Here is a 20,216-nt window from a genome sequence, read left to right as displayed (position 1 = left end):
TTTACTCTAGTCCATTCAAAGCTCAACAATACTACTCTGTCCGCACCATCAGGTTTCTGCAACTCTGAGTGGAAAGGACCTGGTGGTACCATGCTGATGCTTTTCTTTCATACAATAAATTCTTCTCATCTTCATTAAGCTGCTCAAGTTTCGAGTCTGTATTCTCGAAATTTTGCCCGTTTCTTTCCTCAGGGAACCATAAGAATGAGCTTCTTCTTCAGATCACCAACTTCGAGCTGGTGTATTTAGGCATGGACCAAATGTGCCCACCAGTTACAACCTCTACTGCCCTCATAACTTTGTATTGATTCATGTAGTCCAACAAGTTGCACATCACAGGAGCACACTTTACACCATGCATCATCAATGTAGTTAGCAGATCCTATAACCTCAATATCTGCATTTTCATGATTGACGTCAGTAACATCAAGTTGAACTCGGCAGATTCATAGTTATCTTCATCGTAAGCATCTTCGACGCGCTGATATAGTCTTCCCGAAATTTAGCTCGATTTGTATGATTGGTACTCCTCTTTTCCCGTAAGACCCGAGTATCGTTTTTGTTCTAGTTGAGCAGGCATTGACACAATCTTCCCAGTTTTAGGACATCCCTTACAACTGAAGCAGCATTGGAAGTGAGCACCATTCCATTCATGGTATGCATGCTTTCATTCTTAAATTTTAAGAATGTCTACGAGACTATCTTTCTAATTAATAAGAAAAATAATTAACTATTAAAATATCTTATTGGCTACCGAGAAATTAAGTTATATCTTCAATCGTGGCTCTCGATCATGTAATTGAATTGACCTCAACTTATATAGAATAATTCCGATAATAAAGAAACAAATAGCAATAGTACGACCCCATTTTCGAATATTCTGAGTAAAGGACTACCCCCACCTATTTCTTACTTTGTTTGTCTTTCTATACGGTACCACCGCTCACCATAATTTACTCATATACAAGGAAAAAGAAAAGGGTGTGCTTTTGATCTTTGATCAGGTGAGTGGAGGAGCATGAAGTTTTGCAAGAGCTTAAGCATATTGATCGAAGAAGCTTTGCCTGATTGGAGGGATAAGTTTTTTCCGTACAAGGATTTGAAGAAGCAGCTGAAGTTGATTTACCCCCAAGGATGGCAGCGACAAGCAGCCTAATAAACGACCCAGATCGGATTCAACTTTCGAGGAGGAGGAGGGCGAGGTTTACAAGGAGGTGATGGATTTCGTTTTGCTGTTGGAAGCCGAGGTTGAGAAATTTAATGCCTTTTTTGTTGAAAAAGAAGAGGGTAAGCTTCTGAAATTCAACCTTTTATATGTAAAGTTTCCATTTTTCAAAAATTTTATGAGTTTTTATGGGATTAAATTGTTGGCCAACGACAGGGTTTTGTGTTTTTTATTGATATGATGTTTATAGATGATTATGTTGAAACTTTGTGGTGAACTCAGTGATGGTTTGTTGAAATTTTGAGGTTAGTGAAGTTAAAAAATGAATATTTTCCCTTATTCTGAATTCAAAGAGCTTTATTTGTAGAATTCTCTGCTGAACTGCCTGTCTTAGTATGGGGAAAAAAAAGAGATGGAAGACATCTGTTTTGGTACTTTGTGGTGAATTTAGTGATGGGCTTGTTGGAAAATTGAAGTTAACGAAGTGAAAAATGAATCTCTTCCCTCTTGTTTTTGTTATTATTTCCTTAATTCTGAATTCAGAGAGCTTTATTTATAGAATTCTCTCCTGAATTGCATGTTTTAGTGTGAAAAAAGGATGGAAGACGTCTGTTTTAGTACTTGTGGTCATTTTAGTGGTGATTTTGTTGAGAATTTGAAGTTAATGAAGTGAAAAGTTAATCTTTTCCCCCGTGTTTTTGTTATTTTTCCTTCATTCGGAATTCAGAGAGTTTTATTTATAGAATTCAATGCTGAACTGCATGTTTTAGTGTGAAAAAGGGATGACAGGCAAATCCTTTTTGGTACCTTTGGGATTTTCTCTTACAGTGGAGTTCATTGATGTAGCACGTGTTCTTTTGAAAGTTTTTAACTCTCTTCTTCGTGGTTTGAGCATATATATTTTTCATGTCCACTGACACTAACAAAGAAGCCCCGTTACAAAATAGAGATTGCAACAGCCAAGCCCACATCGGAAAATGCCTCGTTACAAAAAGAACGCGTAACGGAATGTTTATTGCTTTTTGTTAAGAAATATGAAGCAAGAGTTCAAGAAATGAATTCATTCATCTGTGTCAAATGAAAAACGATACAAAGTTATATATAAGCTCCTTTTAACAAACTAACTAAATTCTTCTTTAACTACACTAACTAACTGTAACAGTTAAATAACAAACTTCCTCTTCAACACTTTTGTCTTTGTAACTTGCAGGAGCTGCAAGACAAAGCAGAAAAGGCCAATGCATCAGACGGGGACTTAACAGAAGTGGGGAGAGAGATAGTGGATTTTCATGGAGAGATGGTTCTGTTGGAGAATTACAGTGCCCTTAACTATTCAGGTAGTAATCCTTTTTCTTATAAGCTGATATTGCTGATGAATGACTGAAAGCTAGAACTAACAATGCTTTCACAAATTGTGAGAATAATGTTTGTGGAATTGACAAATTCTTCTCAGAAATCAGCGTATTCGTGCTATGCAAATGTTAGCTAGCTTGACATAGTAGCTCTCTATCATGCCCGATTCATGTCCTTTTGCTTGATGTGTTAATTGTAAACTATGAACATTTTACTTGAAAGTTTTGTTTAGACGGACCACATTAAGTTAATACAATTCGATTCAAATGCCTATGTTGGTTATGTGTTCTTTTAAGTTATCTGTAAACTTTTGAACCTAAATGATGTACACAGGACTAGTGAAGATAATAAAGAAATACGACAAGCGAAGTGGTGCTCTTGTTCGCTTGCCCTTCATTCAAAAGGTCTTGCAACAACCTTTCTACAGGACCGATGTTCTTAGCAAGCTTGTGAAGGAGTGTGAGATGGTGCTCGAACGTCTTTTCACAATGAATGAGCCATCGGCCTCACCTGAAGCAACCGATGAGGAGCAAACCAACGAGACAGAATGTCAATCCAATACTTCTAGCAGAAGTAACAAAAGCTTGCTCAAAGTCTCGAAAGAACTTGCAGAAATTAAGGATATGGAGAATATGTATATGAAGCAAACCTTGTCAGCACTACACGTCTTGAAAGAGATCCGAAGTGGAAGCTCAACCGTGAGCATGTTGTAGATGTTTGATTTGTCCGGGGCCTATATCACTTGCAAATGAAAACAGTTTTGGGGGTTAAAAATCAGAAAAGAAAACGTGGAGACCATTTCTTTATTTTGTTCATCGTGGGTAATAAAAACTGAAATGTGCAGTTTTTACGTGGGGGAAATAAACTGTAAATGGAGGGGGAGGGTCAGTTTTTTAAGGAAATAACCACTCATCAACTATGACAGAAAAACCGGGGGGAAGAGTTAGAGAGCAAAAAAGCGAGAGAGGAATCGGGGACCATTTCTAAAAAAAAAACAACAGAAAACATATAGGGAGAAAGAGATCAAGCAGTGTAACAGACTCATTTTTCAGGAAAGCAATATTAAGCAAGGAGCAATTTTCTTGGTATTTCCTATCTTTAATTTAATTGCTAGCAATTTCCATGAATGTTTTTATTTCTAAGTAAGTGAAAATACAGAGAAGATGAACTAGTTACGTTGTATTGCTTAGTTTTGTTTTTTTTACTTGTATTGTGGCTATCATAGTGTGTAGTTGGGACGTTAATGAGAGTTAGGTTTCCTTGAGTAGCCACCATTCGTAAGTTAGAGGCGAATTCTTAAGAGAAATAAGTAGAAAATGGTGAGAGAACAGTGAGTTTACCTGTCTTTGCAATTTTCGCCTGGGGAACTCTCGGCGGCAATGGTGTTTGAAGGAGAAGAGCGACAATCGGCCTCCTTTTCTGGTCAGTAGCTTGCGTAGTAATGAGAGGGGGACGGTTGAAGAAGAAATGAAAAGAGGGAAGCGTTAGGTTGGGTAGGTTCTGTGTATAATTAGGTTAGACCTTTACTTAGTTTAGGTTTTATTTATTAATAGTTTTGGGTTAATTAATTTTTAGCCACCTAAATCTTAGGATAATTTGCTCTCCTTGTACTTTAGCCTCATATTTACACTTTAGTCACTTTTGGGTTGCTTTCGAATTTAACCTTTTGTGTTTGTTCTGATTTCGTTATTTTTCTAGTTTTAATTTTAGTTGTAATTTTGTCAGATTATTTATGTTAAAATCTCTTATATTTATGTGTGTTTTTATTTAAGTCCTTTTTTTAATTTTTAATTTGTATGTTTAATTTTACATTTATTCAAATTTAGTCATTATTTTAAACATATATATATATATGCACTTTTTAAAATTTATAGTTTAACATGTTATGATTTTGTTTTTATATTTAGGTCACATATGTACATTGTATGTTAATATGCATGGTTTACAATCCTTAATTAAAAAAGATGTATGTAATTTTTTTGTATGTCACGTTGTATGATATTTTTAATTCAGTTTAATTAATTTTGGCATGACATCCACTTTTTGCATAATTTGCATGATAGCCTCACTTGCATAACTCGATATATTCATAATTGGATTAAGGGTAATATATTTTTAATTTAAAATTGTTTTAAGTGGGCAATCATAACTGATTTGAGGTCTGCTTTTAATGACTTTAAAAAAAAAAGTGTATCCTGAAAGTGAAACAAAAAAATTTGATTCGTCACCTAAAATTTGGGAACGAGAGAAAAAGAAATGTTCGTTTATTTAAATATATCGAGAAAAGGTTGTTATATCTTTAAGATCTGGTCTCGATATTTGTAAATAATCGAACATTCTTTATCTTTCTAAAACGACTTGGTAATTTTAATTTAATTATTTTGAGTGCTTTTGAATGTTTTAAATTTACATTTTTATTTTATTGGATCAAAAATAAAAATAAATTCGAATTTGTAAAGTTCATTGCAAAGACGTTAATTAATCGACTAGGTACCGATTTAGGGCGTTGTGGGGGTGTTAATCCTTCCCCACACGTAACCGACTCCCGAACTCGAATTTTGGTAACGCTTACCTCAATTTGTTGTTTTAATTAAAATTAATTTTTATTTAAAATGACAAAGCATTTTTGGGTGCCCAATCACACCCTAATCAAATATTGGTAGCGACTCTTCGAACCGTATTTTTCGATCGTAAAGGAAATTCAAAATTTTTCGAAACGAGAGGTCTTTTAAATCGCATATGTTTTTAAAATAAAAAGAGACAATTAAGAATTAATGTGGTTTTCAAAATCTCACTTTTTTCACCTTTTAGAAAAAAATCGTTTCGACAGCTTGGCGACTCCGCTGGGGACTTTTTTTTTAGAAAGTCAAGCCGATAGTCGATTAATTAATTGTCTTTGCAATTGAAAATTACAAATTCGTTTTAATTTGATTTTTGATCCCTTGTTTGGTTTTTAAATAAGTTTCGTTTGTATTTTGATTTCTTTAATTTAATTTGATTGACAATTAAATAGTTGTACTAATCTGTTTGTTAATGATTTCAGAATAATTGTTTGTTTTAGGAATTGATTTTGAGTGTTTTTATTGTTTGTTTTTTTGCTTTTCCTCACACACTGCACAGCTGCATTATCATAACATGAGCTAAAACCCCGCTCCGTCCTATTTAAGTAGGAGTGAGAGACTATGCCCTCGTGTGGTTCTCACCTCCGCATGGGATAGTGGATCGCTCCTGGAGCTCACGCCTTATGGTCCTCGTGATGGTAATCACCTCCGCATGGACATAAGGAGGTGTGTTTTCTCGAAATTGAACTCGATCCCCTAAAGCCTGTGATGGGCCAGGATTGAGGATTCGGCAGCCTAAAGGGGCACCGGCAAGGACAATTCGAGAACCTATTACTTTAGAACCTAACCCTGCACATAGTGAACGTAGAGCCTGAACTTAGGTTGAGCCAAACCCGAACCTTAAGAATCCCGTGAGGAGGGTACACAAAGAAAAGCTTTTTTGAGTCATTTATTTTCATTTTTTTGAATAAATGCATGCGAACTAGATATCATGCGGTTAGGATTTATTTTTGTGAATAACAAAGCATGGGGGTAGATATCATATTGGGTAGGATCTGATAAAGCATGATTGGGTAGCAAGCATGTGTGGGTAAAATTCTTGAATAAATTAAAATCCCGACTTAATTGCTTTATGTTTACTAACCGATCTTTTGTTATCTTTGCCTTGTTTCTTTTCTGTTTTGCATTGCACGATCTATTACATGGTGTTGATTTGGGATCGATGTCCATATAGAAGGCCAGTAATATGGAACGAACGGTTCAGAAAGAGGTTGAAGACAATGCAGATATTTTAAGGTGGTCGGAACAGTCCCAACTGACCAATGGGGATAGCGTGATGCTTGGATACGTGTCGGAGTTATTTGGTTACACTCACATCAACGTACGTCAGAATGATCTGAATGAGCTAAGAGACGTATGGGGAAGATGGGAAGCAGCCGATAAGGAGATTGTTTTATTAGTTGTACGGCGATATTCCTTATCTTCTGGATGTTCCTATTGACCGAAATATGTTTAGAGCATTGGCACAGTTCTGGAATCCGACTTATAGCTGTTTCACATTTGGTAGAGTGGATCTAACACCAACAATAGAGGAGTATCAAGCTTTGGTCCGTTGTTCGAGGTCTCAGATGGATAGAGTATATACCAAGCTGCCAGTCACTCCTTCATTTAAGAAGAAATTACTATTCATGATCGGAATGAGTGAAGATTGGGTAATCAGAAACATTAAGAAGAAGGGAGACAGTGAGTGTATCTCTTGGGCTGCTTTGAAAGAAGTAATTGATCATCACCCTGATAAGAGAAAGAAGCTTGACTTGTTTGATTTAGGGATTTATGGGCTCGTTATTTTTCCAAAGGTGTTAGGATATGTAGACGTATCAGTCGTTGACCTGTTTGAAAGATTAGACAAGCGCGTGGATCATGTTCCATCTATTCTAGCTGAGACGTTCCGGTCTTTGAGTTCTTGTAGGCGCGAGGGAGAAGGACGCTTTATAGGATGTGCGCCTTTGCTGCTAGTGTGGATTCTGAGTCATTTCAAACATGTTGAAAGAGCACCAGGACGAGTGTTTCTAGAGGGGTTTTCGCCTTTGAAAGATTTTCTTTCTAAAGAATGGCCTGGGGGCTTCACCGAAGAAAAATGGATGGTCATCTTCAAGGATATCAGAGATGGAGATATTTTGTGGTGAGCTTCGTGGAATACCTCTTCGGATATACTTTACCGATGTGGAGAGCGAGATTGGGTTCCTTTGTCAGGTATATGGGGTTCTGTTGGGTATGCACCGCTACTAGTTTCCAGACAGTATGGATCGAGGCAGTTCATTCCAGCCACGTGGGACTTGGTAGGATTGGATTTTGCATTCAAAGGAGATCAGTATAAGGGTAAAGTTAAAGGGGTTGTTGAGGCCTGGAAGTAAACTCGTCGCGTGAATTTGTTTACCTATGATCTCGAGTTATCTCAAGAGTACGAGCAGTGGAGAAGCGGTCGAGTAAACGACAACATCCCAATAGTGAATCCTGAAAATATTCAGCCGGTGGAGGAACAGTTGAGAGTGCTGCCATCTCCATTAGAGTTAGCCAAGCGCGATTTCGAAGCAGAACAGAGACAATGGAGAATGACTTTACAGAAGCTAGAAGATGAAGTGTATCAAAAGGGATTGGAGATTAATATTCAGAAGAGTAGAGCAGATCAAATTGAAAAAGTAGAGAAACAACTTCGGCTAGACTTTGACGATCTTCGGTCAACTTATCAGCGAATGGTAAAAGGTCAGGCAGGTTCTAGCTCGAGTAAGTCTGTCGAATTGAGGCAAGAGGTGGCGAGCCTCAAAAGAGTAGCCGGAGAGAGTCAAGAAGAGCTCAAGCAAAGTAGGCACCAAGTGAAGATTTTATCGAAAGAAAAGGATTCTTTAGAGCAGCGGTTACAAAAGAGTCAAGCTCAGAATGAGAAGTTGAAAGAGAAAATTTCAAGTTTATAGACTGCATTACGACGATACCGAAATAGGGAAGGTAGCTCGAGCCAGGGGGAGGTTGAAAGTCTGAAAAAACAAGTGAGTGAGCTTGAAGCCATGGTTCAAGATTTTCAGAGGCAATCAAGTGAGCTATCGATAGTTCCTTATGAGGGGGATATACAATGGCGTTTTCGATGGGAGCGAGCCCAGGCGAGAGTTAAGCAAAGAGAATACCTTATTGCTTGTTACTTAGGACACGCGCGGAGAATAGCTCAATATTTGGTCATTTTATCCGAAGAAGCTACTGATGTGACTGAAGAACTGGATCTCGAGGCTGAAGAAAACCAGAAGATCGTGGAGTTGCTAGCACATGTACAGCAAATCGGAGAGATGGTGCATATTTATTTGTGATATGTTTCAACTTTGTAATTGAACGTCGTTCTAATATAAAGAGTTTTTCTAAGGAGTCGTTCCAAGATTAACACCCTGCATTTTGCATATGCATTTTTAATACATTTAAATTTTTGCGTAACATTTTATTAATTCATATCATAGTTTCATATTTATAATAAATATCAGCGATAACAAATGGCTCTGTGACAGAGTAATACTGGAAAATCCCAAGCATATCTACAGAACCAGGAAGAAAGTTATGGAAGACAACTTGCCCAATTGAGAAGGCTCAGTTGGAGTTACAAGATAATATCAAAAAATGCAAGAAGAGATGAATGCCCAAAAGGAGATGTTTGCCAAGTTTGCGAGTATGTTAGAAGGAAGAATCCAGAACATGAGAAAAGCCCTATGCCAGAAGGTGTAATCGAGGACCCACTTCATCATCCAGTGTTAACCCCAGAACAATCTCAGAACGTTCAAGTGACCCCTGTTCATGTCGGGCAGGTGCATATTAATCCAGTTGGTGCTTTTGTTAACGTACAGCCTGGATCTAGTTCATATCAGGAAGAACATCAATATCATCAAGTTCCGGACCTTGATGAGAAGCCAAGAAGGACCAAACAATCTGTTGGAAGAGAAATGGAAGCAGTTAGAAAGAAAGGTCAGAGCCATGAAGGAAGATACCAGTGTCTATGGATTGACGCAAAGGAGTTAAGTCTAGTTCCTGATCTGGTCTTGCCTCCAAGTTTAAAGTTCCTGACTTTGAGAAGTTTGATGGTACTAGGTGTCCCTCTGCGCATATCACGATGTTTTGTAGGAAGATGATCGGATACATAGGGGACGATCAATTGTTGATACACTGCTTTCAGAAAAGCTTAACTGGCTCGGCAATCCGATGGTATAACCAGCTGAGTAGAGCTAATTAAATCGTGGAAAGACTTGGCTAAGTCCTTTCTTGAGCAATACAAACATGTGAAGATGTTAGGCCAACATGATGATGTTGCAAGGAATGGAAAAGAAGTCTAACGAGAGTTTTAGACAATATGCTCAAAGATGGAGAGATGTAGCAGTGCAAGTCCACCCGCCATTGGAAGAGGAGGAAACAAATATGCTTTTTGTCAACACCTTAAAGGCTCCTTTTTTCTCGCATCTTATCGGTAATCCTTATCGAAGTTTTGCTGATGTGGTTACAGCAGGAGAAATGATTGAAATGGCGATTAAGAGTGGAAAGCTCGAATGAGGAGAGTCTAGTAAGAGGCCACCAACGAGGAAAAAGGAAAGCGAAGTCAGTAATGTGAGGCAGTACGATTCTAATAACATCACTGTTTCCCGTCCTCAAGGAGCAGGGTCGTCAACACAAAATGATAATAGACAAGGGGCAAGGGACCAGAGGAGAGAGAGGCCTCAATTTGACCCCATCCCGATTACTTATAAGGAATTGTTTCAGATTTTGTATGATCGACATGTGGTTTCGCCGTATCACGTGACTCCAATACAAACTCTTTTTCCCAAATGGTATGATGCTAGTGCTCAGTGTGAGTACCATGTAGGGAACCCTGGGCATTCCATTGAGAATTGTACTGCTTTTAAGAAGGTTGTCCAAGCTTTGAGAATGAGGAATGTCATCAACTTGGTGACAGTGAGCAGCCAAATATAGCTCAGAATCCGTTGCCAAACCATGCAGGGGCAGGAGTTAACGCGATTACTGAAGAGAAAGAAAATAGAATTGTAAAGAATGTTAGTGAGGTGGTATCACCCATGAGTTGGGTGTGGTGCCAGATGGTCAAGGTAGGATTGTTGAAGCCCAGTTTGATGGGTGAACAACTTAACAGTGGATAGGTGTGTCAGTATCATAACAGTGAAGGACACAGTATTCAGCAATGTCTTGACTTTCTATCTTTGGTACAAGACATGATGGACATTAAAGAAATTGAGTTCTTTAGAGAGATTGTTGAAGAAGAGGAAGCGGAAGTTTACGCTTCAGAAGGATCGTCTAAAGGGGTATACAATGCCAGTTGTCCCCTAATTATTACTCCCAAAAATCGAGTTGCTGAGAAGGTAGCCCCGAAAGTGGTTATTACACCTCCATCTCCATTCCCATATCGGGATAATAAACAAGTGCCTTGGAGATATGATTGCCAGATGGGAGATGTAACAAAAGAGAATGAGGAAGTAGATGAGATGGGACGCTTTACTAGAAGCGGTAGGTGTTATTCTCTTAATCCACCTAAAGAGTCTGAGAAGAAGGTTGCAGTTGATAAGGGGAAAAAGGTTGATGTGCAGATAGAAGAAGATAAGCCTGTTATCAATGAACCAGTAACCGAGAGTGAAGCGGTAGAATTTTTGAAGTTTTTGAAGCATAGTGAATATAGTGTTGTGGAACAGTTACACAAGTTGCCTGCCCGTATTTCTGTTTTATCATTACTTTTGAGTTCAGAGGCCCATAGGAATGCTCTGTTAAAGGTTTTGAACCAGACTTTTGTTCCGAAAGAGTTGCCCATTGAAAAGTTAGATCGTTTAGTTTCCAATGTACAAGCTGATAATTTTTTATCTTTTTCTGAGGATGAAATCCCTTATGGGATGATGGGTAATCAGAAGGCTTTGCACATCACAGTTAAATGTAAAGGGCATGTGTTGTCCCGGGTTTTGGTTGATAATGGTTCGGCTTTGAATGTGATGCCCTTAGTGACTTTGAAGAAGCTTCCATTAGATAGTACGCTTATGAGAACCTGCCAAAGTGTGGTTCGAGCTTTCGATGGGACTAAAAGAGAAGTGTTGGGCAAGATTGATGTTCCTCTGAATATTGGTCCAGCAACTTATGAAGTGGAATTTCTCGTAATGGACATTATGCCTACGTACAATTGTTTGTTGGGAAGGCCTTGGATTCATCAGGCCGGTGCAGTTCCGTTCACATTGCACCAGAGACTGAAATTTGTGATTGATGGAAGGTTTGGTATGTATTCATGCTGAAGAGGACATTATTGCTTCTGTTTCTACTACTGCTCCGTATATTGAAGTTGATGAGCAAGCCGTCGAGTGTTCTTTCAGATCGTTGGAGTTTGTTAATGCTACGTTCGTGGCCGAAGGTAGGAAGATACCAAAGCCTCGATTGTCAGATTGTACCAAGATAGGGCTCAAATTGACTCTTGGAAGAGGAGCGAAAGTTGGAAAGGGGTTAGGTCGACTGTTGTAAGGATCGGTGAATCCAATATGCCCTGTTACTAAAAGAGATCGATTTGGTTTGGGGTATCAGCCAACTCCGAGGGATAAGCTGAGGGGAATTAAGAAGGGTCAGGAAATGAGAAAGGCCAGATTGGTTGGTGAAGACCTTAGCTGGGAACCCATGACCTTCCCGCGGTTGAGCAGTATTTTCATATCTGGAGGGTATATGTTTCAAGGGAATTCAAGGAACACTGAGGTGATGGTTGAGGATGCCTTGGGAGATTTAGGCATTAACGTTATAACTGATGATGAATTTGAGGAAATGAGAGTTATGGGCATTTATCCTGCACCGCCGGGCTTCGTGTTAAACAATTGGACGGGGAAGAACTGCCTGTAGTTTACAAATCTTTACAGAGTACACTGGAACTTTCTCCCTTTTGTTCATACCCTGGGGCAATAGGTGATTTTATATAAAGGGTTAAGTTGTTTGTTTTTTCTTGCTTTCAATAAAAGATGCATTCTGTTAGCTCCAAATGGCAAACATTCTCCCATGCATTTCATTCATTCATTCTTTGTTGTATATATGTATGTATTTATTTATTTCTATTTATTTATATGGGAAAAGATCCTCCCATATGTATATATGTATATATCTTCTTTTCCATTATTTTTCAGGAGCTCAGATATCAATAATGAATGCTAATGACTCTGACCCGGAGATGATTTCGAGAAGCCTATATGTCAAGAGGAGATCGGATTGTGATGATGAAGGATGTGAACTACCTTCTGAATTGCTGAAAATGGTGGAGAATGAAGATAAGAAGATTCTACCTCATAAAGAGTCTACTGAGAGTTTGAATTTGGGGATGGATGAGGATAAGTGAGAAATAAAGATTGGTACCACTCTGTCAGTTGGAGGTCGACATGATTTGATAGAATTGCTTCAAGAATACAAAGATGTGTTTGCTTGGTCATACGAAGATATGCCGGGTTTAGATACAGAACTGGTGTTCAAACTTCCAATAAAGCCTGATGTAAACCGGTACAACAAAAACTGAGAAGAATGAGACCTAAGATGCTGCTCAAGATTAAAGAGGAAGTGAAGAAACAATTTGATGCCGGGTTTCTTAAAGTGGCTAAATATCCTGAGTGGGTGGCAAATATTGTCCCAATATCGAAGAAGGATGGAAAAGTTCGAATGTGTGTCGACTACAGGGATCTCAACCGAGCTAGTCCAAAAGATAATTTTCCTTTGCCACATATAGACACGCTAGTGGATAATACTGCTGGAAATTCTTTGTTCTCTTTTATGGATGGTTTCTCTGGCTATAATCAAATTAAGATGAACCTGAAGATATGGAAAAAAACGACGTTCGTTACCATGTGGGGAACGTTTTGTTATAAAGTAATGCCGTTTGGATTGAAGAACGCCGGGGCAACATATCAAAGGGCCATGGTGACGTTATTTCACGACATGTTGCATAAAGAGATAGAAGTTTATGTCGATGATATGATTGTCAAAGCTAGGACAGAGGAAGAACATATTGAGAATTTGAGAAAGCTCTTTAAAAGACTAAGAAGATGCCAGCTAAAACTCAACCCAAACAAGTGTACTTTTGGGGTGACATCTGGGAAGTTATTGGGATTCTTAGTAAGCCAAAAAGGAATTGAAATAGACCCAGATAAAGTAAAAGCTATTCAAGACTTGCCACCCCCACGAACACAAAAAGAAGTCAGCGGATTTTTGGGGAGATTGAATTACATAGCTCAGTTTATTTCGCAGTTGACTGAAAAGTGTGATCCCATATTCCACCTTCTTCATAAGAATAACTCAGGGGAATGGAATGAGGATTGTCAAAGAGCTTTTGAAGCAGTGAAAAGATATTTGTCGAGCACTACAATTTTAGCGCCACCCATCTCAAGCAAACCCTTGATTCTTTATTTGTCAGTTTATGAAAATTCAATGGGGTGTGTGCTGGGGCAACGTGACCAAACTGAGAAGAAAGAAAGGACTATTTATTATCTCAGCAAGAAGTTCACTGAATGTGAGACAAGATACTCACCCATTGAAAAGTTGTGTTGCGCTTTAGTATGGGCTACCCGAAGGCTTAGACAATATATGTTGTATCATACTACTTGGCTTATATCCAAGCTTGATCCCTTGAAATATCTAATGGGTGTGCCTGCATTATCTGGAAGATTAGCTCATTGGCAGATCCTATTGTCCGAATTTGACATCCAGTATATAAACTAGACGGCAATTAAAGGAAGTGCTATAGCGGAATTCATTGCAAGCATGGCTTCGGAAGAATATGAGTCGTTGAGCTTTGATTTCCCAGATGAGGATTTAATGGTCATTTCGGTAGAAGAAGCAGTGGCATCCACTAGTAAATATTGGAAGTTGAACTTCGATGGTGCTTCAAATGCCTTGGGACATGGAATCAGGGCGATTTTGGTCTCACCAGAGGGAGAGCATTATCCTTTCACCAGTCGGCTTAATTTTGATTGTACAAACAATATGGCTGAGTATGAAGCTTGTGTTCTGGGTCTTAGAGCTTCTGTTGAACGCAAAGTAAAAATGCTTAAAGTGTATGGGGATTCAACTTTGGTAATTTACCAAGTCAGGGGAGAATGGGAGACAAAAGATCCTAAGCTTGTAGAATACCGTAAGTTAGTTATGGAACTTGTTGAAGAATTTGATGAAGTAACTTTCAATTACCTCCCCAGAGAAGAGAATCAAATGGCAGATGCCTTAGCCACACTGGCAGTAGCATTTAAGATGAGCGAATATTCAAATATGATGCCCATTGAAATGAAGGCTTATGAGTATCCAGCCCATTATTTTAATATTGAAGAGGAAGAAGATGGAAACCTGGTATTATGATATCTTGCAATATAAAGGTATCAGAGTTATCCAGAACAGGCTACTGAGAATGATAAGAGAACCATTAGAAGAATGGCATCAGGGTATGTGCTTGATGGTGAGACCCTATACAAGAAAAGTCTGGATCAGGTCTTGTTAAGATGTGTGGACGCGAAAGAAGCCAAATTGATTCTTGAAGAAGTGCATGAGGGAATATGTGGTACCCATGCTAATGGGCATGCTATGGCTAGGCAGATTATGAGATTTGGGTATTATTGGTCAACTATGGAACAGACTGTATCAATTATGCCCGAAAATGTCACAAGTGTCAGATTATGGAGATAGAATACATACTCTCCTCATCCGTTACATGTAATGACAGCTCCGTGGCCATTCTCAATGTGGGGCATGGATGTTATTGGACAAATTTCGCCCAAAGCTTCAAATGGTCATCGCTTCATTCTGGTAGCCATAGATTATTTCACCAAGTGGGTAGAAGCATCTTCTTACGCAAATGTTACCCAGTCTACAATATGCAAATTTTTGAAGAAGGAGATCATTTGTAGATATGGTTTGCCCGAGAGGATTATCTCTGATAATGCGTTGAATTTAAATAATAAGATGATGGACTCGGTCTGTAAACAGTTCAAAATAAAGCATCATAATTCCACCACTTATCGCCCGAAGATGAATGGGGCAGTAGAGGCGGCCAATAAGAACATCAAAAGGCTCATAGAGAAGATGACTGAGACTTATAAAGATTGGCATGAGAAGTTGCCATTTGCTCTGTTTGCCTATCGAACTTCTGTACGAACGTCAACTGGGGCAACTCTATTTTCTCTGGTATATGGGATGGAAGCTGTTTTACCTATTGAGGTGGAAATTCCCTCACTTCGGATTTTGTCAGAGGTAAAGCTCAATGAGGCAGAATGGGTCCAAACTAGGTATGACCAGTTGAATTTGATTGAAGAAAAGAGATTGAAAGCTATTTGTCATGGTCAGTTGTACCAAAAACGTATGATACGGGCACATGGTAAGAAAGTTCGCCTTCGAGAATTCCATGAGGGAGATTTGGTGCTTAAAAGGATTTTGCCTATTCAGAAGGATTTCAGAGGAAAATGGATGCCCAATTGGGAATGACCTTATGTTGTCAAGAAGGCCTTTTCTGGGGGAGCTCTAGTCCTAACTGAAATGGATGGATCAGAATTACCATATCCAGTGAATTCCGACGCTGTTAAGAGATATTTCGCTTGAATAAGAAATAAAAGAGAAAAAATGAAAAAATGAAAAAAATAATAATAAAAATGAGAAGAAGAAAAAGAAGAAAAAATGAGAAAAAATGGAAAAAATGAAGAAAAAATGAAAAATAAAAAATGAAAAAAGGGAAAAATGAAAAAAAGAGAAATAAAAGGAGGGTTCAAGATGAAAACCCGAAAAGGGCATCTTGGAACCAAAGGAAGTCTCAAGTTGAAAACCCGTAAAGGGCAATTTGAGTTTTGTTTAAATTCAGAATTCGTGCATGGTGGAGGTTCTGAATTGATTTTGGAAGTGGAAAGAGCTCTTGACATGGTTAGTAACAATGACAGTTGACGATCAGGGTTGAGACCAAAGATTAATGAGTCTCGATTGAAATAACCAAGAGAAATTGAATGCACATTAGATTCAATACTGGTTTAGGGCATCCAATGATAGAGATCTGGGAGTTTAGAAGCAGTTTCATACTCTTAAGCATCACAATTTTGGAGATCTTTTTGACAGAAGCTACACTCGAGACATTCTAACGGCGTGCCAATTCAAAAGCATTTGCATTATTAATATTTGAAGACGCCTACTCTTTTGTTCTTTTATTGTTTCCAGTTAAAAGTTTGCCATGTAGTTACCTGAAAATTCTCGACATTTATATAAATAAAGAGATGTCTTTCCTTGTTCGTTTCCCTCTTGTAAACATCTTATTTTGAAAGGTTAAAACATATAGCTTAACTTGAAGTACATGAGATCATTTTGTATTATTGTGCAAAAGGTTTTGGAAAATGCAGGTATTCTAAAGCTGATGATGGTTTTAACATGTAAGCTTTGTGTGGTTACGGGAAAATGAAATCTTGAAATTCATGGAAAATCTCAGCCATGAGAAGAAGACCTAAAGAGATCGTCATTAATTAAGAAGTTGGTTATGGGTACTGGTGGGTTTTCAGGAAAGAAAGAAGTCAAGGCCCTGTTAAGCTGAGAAATATGGAATTGAGATTGTTAGCTGGGGTGAACTGGTCAAACGTTATGTGCCCAAGATGAAGCCGAGTTCCATTGAGATCAAAAGGAGATAGTGTTCCTTCGAAGAAGAAAATGCATTAAATTGCATAATGGCATACATTTTAGGCATGAATAGGATCATGGCATTCATAATTGCATGATGACTTAAATATTTATAGGTTTCACATGGATAGTTGAAGATTGAAGATATTGAAGCATCGAGATGAACATAACTGGTTTTGAGATTTTGAAAAGAATGATGTTTATACGAAAACTGAGCGCCAAAGCAGATTCACGTATCCAATGGTTTCCAGACAAGTTTTCGCGACGGAGATGGATTTTCAGAAATTTTATCAAATTCTAAATTTTTGAGTATAATATTTTCAAACATACATTAATGATTGGTAATGTTTGATTTACAAAGTTGGACCTTCGAAACAGGTCAATCTTAAACCTTCACGAAAGAGCAGTAAAGCAATTCAAACTTAAGCCTTCATGGAAGAGTTGTGAAGCAAATCATCATAAGCCTTCTCGGAAGAGTAGTGAAGCAAACTCATTTTATGAAGATCGAGTTCTATACTCTCTGATAGAATAGGGAGCGGACCCGTTTATTGAAGATCGAGTTCTATACTCTCTGATAGAATAGGGAGCGGACCCATTTGTTGAAGATCGAGTTCTATACTCTTTGATGGAATAGAGAGTGGACCCGTTTGTTGAAGTTTGTTCGAGTCCCATACTCTCTGATAGAATAGAGAGCGAATTCGTTTGTTGAAGATTGTTCGAGTTCTATACTCTCTGAAGGAATAGAGAGCGGACCCGTTTGTCGAAAATTGTTTGAGTCCTATACTCTCTCAAAGAATAGAGAGCGGACTCGTTTGTTGAAGATTGTTCAAGTTCTATACTCTCTGAAGGAATAGAGAGCGAACCCGTTTGCTGAAGATTATTCGAGTCTTATACTCCCTGAACGAATAGGGAGCAGACGCATTTGCTGAAGATTGTTCGAGTCTTATACTCCCTGAAGGAATATGGAGCGGACCCGTCATCCGAAGCTTTTTCAAGTTTCATTTATCCCGAAGTAACAGTGGAGTGCTTTAATCTTTTGAAGTTCTCATGGCCGGACAAATTTGACCATATTTTAATCTTTGCTCTATTCTCGTTACACGACAATAAGCAAAGAGGGGCAGCTGTAGATGTTTGATTTGTCCGGGGCCCATATCACTTGCAAATGAAAATAGTTTTGGGGGTTAAAAACCAGAAAAGAAAACGTGGAGGCCATTTCTTTATTTTGTTCATCGTGGGTAATAAAAACTGAAATGTGCAGTTTTTACGTGGGGGAAATAAACTGTAAATGGAGGGGGATGGTCAGTTTTTTAAGGAAATAACCACTCATCAACTATGACAGAAAAAACGGGGGGGAAGAGTTAGAGAGCAAAAAAGCGAGAGAGGAATCGGGGACCATTTCTAAAAAAAAAACAACAGAAAACATATAGGAGAAAGAGATCAAGCAGTGTAACAGACTCATTTTTCAGGAAAGCAATATTAAGCAAGGAGCAATTTTCTTGGTATTTCCTATCTTTAATTTAATTGCTAGCAATTTCCATGAATGTTTTTATTTCTAAGTAAGTGAAAATACAGAGAAGATGAACTAGTTACGTTGTATTGCTTAGTTTTGTTTTTTTTACTTGTATTGTGGCTATCATAGTGTGTAGTTGGGACGTTAATGAGAGTTAGGTTTCCTTGAGTAGCCACCATTCGTAAGTTAGAGGCGAATTCTTAAGAGAAATAAGTAGAAAATGGTGAGAGAACAATGAGTTTACCTGCCTTTGCAATTTTCGTCTGGGGAACTCTCGGCGGCAATGGTGTTTGAAGGAGAAGAGCGACAATCGGCCTCTTTTTGGTCAGTAGCTTGCGTAGTAATGAGAGGGGGGGGTTGAAGAAGAAATGAAAAGAGGGAAGCGTTAGGTTGGGTAGGTTCTGTGTATAATTAGGTTAAACCTTTACTTAGTTTAGGTTTTATTTATTAATAGTTTTGGGTTAATTAATTTTTAGCCACCTAAATCTTAGGATAATTTGCTCTCCTTGTACTTTAGCCTCATATTTACACTTTAGTCACTTTTGGGATTGCTTTTAAATTTAACCTTTTGTGTTTGTTCTGATTTTGCTATTTTTCTAGTTTTAATTTTAGTTGTAATTTTGTCAGATTATTTATGTTAAAATCCCTTATTTTTATGTGTGTTTTTATTTAAGTCCTTTTTTTAAATTTTAATTTGTATGTTTAATTTTACATATATTCAAATTTAGTCATTATTTTAAACATATATATATATATATATATATATATGCACTTTTAAAATTTATAGTTTAGCATGTTATGATTTTGTTTTATATTTAGGTCACATATGTACATTGTATGTTAATATGCATGGTTACATCCTTAATTAAAAAAGATGTATGTAATTTTTTTTGTATGTCACGTTGTATATTTTAATTTAGTTTAATTAATTTTGGCATGACATCTACTTTTGCATAATTGCATGATAGCCTCACTTGCATAACTCGACATATTCATAATTGGATTAAGGGTAATATATTTTAATTTAAAATTGTTTTAAGTGGGCAGTCATAATGATTGAGGTCCGCTTTTAATGATTTTAAAATAAAAGTGTATCCGAAAGTGAAACAAAAAAATTGATTCGTCACCTAAAATTTGGGAACGAGAGAAAAGAAATGTTCGTTTATTTAAATATATCGAGAAAAGGTTGTTATATCTTTAAGATCTGGTCTCGATATTTGTAAATAATCGAACATTCTTTATCTTTCTAAACGACTTGGTAATTTTAATTTAATTATTTTGAGTGCTTTTGAATGTTTTAAATTTACATTTTATTTATGGGATCAAAAATCAAAATAAATTCGAATTTGTAAAGTTCATTGCAAAGACGTTAATTAATCGACTAGGTACCGATTTAGGGCGTTGTGGGGGTGTTAATTCTTCCCCACACGTAACCGACTCCCGAACTCGGATTTTGGTAACGCATACCTCAATTTGTTGTTTTAATTAAAATAATTTTTATTTAAAATGACAAAGCATTTTTGGGTGCCCAATCACACCCTAATCAAAGATTGGTGGCGACTCTTCGAACCGTATTTTTCGATCGTAAATGAAATTCAAAATTTTTCGAAACGAGAGGTCTTTTAAATCGCATATATTTTTAAATTAAAAAGAGACAATTAAGAATTAATGTGATTTTCAAAATCTCACTTTTTTCACCTTTTAGAAAAAAATCGTTTCGACACATGTTCTCACTGCCGCCTTTGCAAAATCACACGTTAGACAATCGGAAGAAAATCACTGTGTTGAAAGAGGCAGCCAAATAAGTTCCACTTTTTTTTTACCTTTTGTATTTTAAAATATATGCTGCAATATAATGACCAAGCTCTGTATTTAAATCCAATTTCTAGTTGGAACTTGTATGACCCCTTTTCGTATCAACGGTTTTAAATACCAGAACATGTGGTTTTGATCTTAT

General features: G+C 37.5%; 1 protein-coding gene and 1 pseudogene across 1 annotated transcript in view; both read left to right on the top strand.

Annotated features, from left to right (window-relative positions):
• The window catches only part of LOC120183686 (ethylene-responsive transcription factor SHINE 2-like), an 18,317-nt gene extending 8,685 nt beyond the window's left edge, over positions 1 to 9,632 (top strand). Inside the window, exon 3 of the mRNA XM_039188346.1 lies at positions 9,612 to 9,632. The gene's annotated coding sequence lies outside the window, so the exon portion shown is untranslated. The remainder of the gene's footprint in view (positions 1 to 9,611) is intronic.
• Positions 837 to 20,216, top strand: LOC120183688 (annotated as a pseudogene).

This window comes from Hibiscus syriacus, unplaced genomic scaffold, assembly GCF_006381635.1.
Source record: "Hibiscus syriacus cultivar Baekdansim isolate YM2019G1 unplaced genomic scaffold, ASM638163v2 tig00112801_pilon, whole genome shotgun sequence".
NCBI classification, from domain to species: domain Eukaryota; kingdom Viridiplantae; phylum Streptophyta; class Magnoliopsida; order Malvales; family Malvaceae; genus Hibiscus; species Hibiscus syriacus.
Note: the sequence above shows the minus strand (reverse complement) of the source record. Positions and strands in the feature narration are given on the sequence as shown.